The sequence below is a fragment of the Triticum aestivum genome, chromosome 5A (assembly GCF_018294505.1).
Source record: "Triticum aestivum cultivar Chinese Spring chromosome 5A, IWGSC CS RefSeq v2.1, whole genome shotgun sequence".
In the NCBI taxonomy this organism is placed as follows: domain Eukaryota; kingdom Viridiplantae; phylum Streptophyta; class Magnoliopsida; order Poales; family Poaceae; genus Triticum; species Triticum aestivum.
In genome coordinates this window covers 306,706,902-306,710,098 of record NC_057806.1, presented here as the reverse complement: position 1 = coordinate 306,710,098, position 3,197 = coordinate 306,706,902, and positions in this window count along the sequence as shown.

The window sequence follows — 3,197 nt, the reverse complement described above, 5'->3', positions numbered from 1 at the left end:
GGTTATGCATTAGAGACAGCTGCATTCACGTTAAATAGGGTACCATCTAAATCCGTTGAGACGACACCATGTGAACTATGGTTTGGCAAGAAACCTAAGCTGTCGTTTCTTAAAGTTTGGGGTTGCGATGCTTATATGAAAAAGTTTCATCCTGATAAGCTCAAACTCAAATCGGAGAAGTGCGTCTTCATAGGATATCCAAAGGAAACTATTGGATACACCTTCTATCACAGATCCGAAGGCAAGACTTTTGTTGCTAAATTCGGAAACTTTCTGGAGAAGGAGTTTCTCTCGAAAGAAGTGAGTGGGAGGAAAGTAGAACTTGACGAGGTAACTGTACCTGCTCCCTTATTGGAAAGTAATACATCACAGAAAAATGTTTCTGTGACACCTACACTAGTTAGTGAGGAAGCTAATGATGATGATCATGAAACTTCAGAACAAGATACTACTGAACCTCATAGATCAACCAGAGTAAGATCCACGCCAGAGTGGTACGGTAATCCTGTTCTGGAAGTCATGCTACTAGATCATGATGAACCTACGAACTATGAAGAAGCGATGGTGAGCCCAGATTCCGCAAAGTGGCTTGAAGCCATGAAATCTGAGATATGATCCATGTATGAGAACAAAGTATGGACTTTGGTTGACTTGCCCGATGATCGGCAAGCCATAGAAAATAAATGGATCTTCAAGAGGAAGATGGACGCTGATAGTAGTGTTACTATCTACAAAGCTAGAATTGTCGCAAAAGGTTTTCGACAAGTTCAAGGTGTTGACTACGATGAGATTTTCTCACTCGTATCTATGCTTAAGTCTATCCGAATCATGTTAGCAATTGCCGCATTTTATGAAATCTGGCAAATGGATAAACAAAACTGCATTCCTGAATGGATTTACTAAAGAAGAGTTGTATACGATGCAACTAGAAGGTTTTGTCGATCCTAAAGGTGTTAACTAAATATGCAAGCTCCAGTGATCCAACTATGGACTGGTGCAAGAATCTCGGAGTTGGAATATACGCTTTGATAAGTTGATCAAAGCATATAGTTTTATACAGACTTGCGGTGAAGCCTGTATTTACAAGAAAGTGAGTGGGAGCACTACAACATTTCTGATAAGTATATGTGAATGACATATTGTTGATCGGAAATAATGTAGAATTATTCTGCAAAGCATAAAGGAGTGTTTGAAAGGAGTTTTTCAAAGAAAGACCTCGGTGAAGCTGCTTACATAGTGAGTATCAAGATCTATAGAGATAGATCAAGACACTTGATAAGTTTTTTCAATGAGTACATACCTTGACAAGATTTTGAAGTAGTTCAAAATGGAACAGTCAAAGAAAAGGTTTCTTGCCTGTGTTACAAGGTGTGAAGTTGAGTAAGACTCAAAGCCCAACCACGGCAGAAGATAGAAAGAGAATGAAAGTCATTCCCTATGCCTCAGTCATAGGTTCTATAAAGTATGCCATGCTGTATACCAGATCTATTGTATGCCCTACCACTGAGTTTGGCAAGGGAGTACAATAGTGATCTAGGAGTAGATCACTGGATAGCAGTCAAAATTATCCTTAGAGGAATAAGGATATGTTTCTCGATTATGGAAGTGAAAAAAAAGGTTCGTCGTAAAGGGTTACGCCAATGCAAGTTTTGACACTAATCTAGATGACTCTAAGTCTCGGTCTAGATACATATTGAAAGTGGGAGCAGTTAGCTAGAGTAGCTCCATGCAGAGCATTGTTGACATAGAAATTTGCAAAATACATGCGGATCTGAATGTGGCAGACCCGTTGACTAAGATTCTCTCACAAGCAAAACATGATCACACCTTAGTACTCCTTGGGTGTTAATCACATAGCGATGTGAACTAGACTACCGAATCTAGTAAACCCTTTGGGTGTTGGTCACATGGCGATGTGAACTATGGGTGTTAATCACATGATGATGTGAACTATCGATGTTAATCACATGGTGATGTGATCTAGATTATTGACTCTAGTGCAAGTGGGAGACTGAAGGAAATATTCCCTAGAGGCAATAATAAAGTTATTATTTATTTCCTTATTTCATGATAAATGTTTATTATTCATGCTAGAATTGTATTAACCGGAAACATAATACATGTGTGAATACATAGACAAACAGAGTGTCACTAGTATGCCTCTACTTGACTAGCTCGTTAATCAAAGATGGTTATGTTTCCTAACCATGGACAAAGAGTTGTTATTTGATTAATGGGATCACATCATTAGGTGAATGATCTGATTGACATGACCCATTCCATTAGCTTAGCACCCGATCGTTTAGTATGTTGCTATTGCTTTCTTCATGACTTATACATGTTCCTATGACTATGAGATTATGCAACTCCCGTTTGCCGGAGGAACACTTTGGGTGCTACCAAACGTCACAACGTAACTGGGTGATTATAAAGGAGCATTACAGGTGTCTCCAAAGGTAGATGTTGGGTTGGCGTATTTCGAGATTAGGATTTGTCACTCTGATTGTCGGAGAGGTATCTCTGGGCCCTCTCGGTAATGCACATCACATAAGCCTTGCAAGCATTGCAACTAATGAGTTAGTTGCGAGATGATGTATTACGGAACGAGTAAAGAGACTTGCCGGTAACGAGATTGAACTAGGTATTGGATACCGACGATCGAATCTCGGGCAAGTAACATACCGATGACAAAGGGAACAACGTATGTTGTTATGCGGTCTGACCGATAAAGATCTTCGTAGAATATGTAGGAGCCAATATGGGCATCCAGGTCCCGCTATTGGTTATTGACCGGAGACATGTCTCGGTCACGTCTACATTGTTCTCGAACCGTAGGGTCCGCACGCTTAAGGTTTCGATGACAGTTATATTATAATTTTATGAGTTTTGATGTACCGAAGGAGTTCGGAGTCCCAGATGAGATCGGGGACATGACGAGGAGTCTCGAAATGGCCGAGACGTAAAATCGATATATTGGACGACTATATTCGGACATCGGAAAGGTTCCGAGTGATCTGAGTATTTTTCGGAGTACCGGAGAGTTACGGGAATTCGCCGGGGAGTATATGGGCCTTATTGGGCTTTAGGGGAAAGAGATAGGAGAGGTTGGGCGCCCCCCAAGGCCTAGTCCGAATTGGACTAGGGGGAAGGGCTGCGCCCCCTCCTTCCTTCTCTCCTCTTTTCCCTTGCCTTGACTC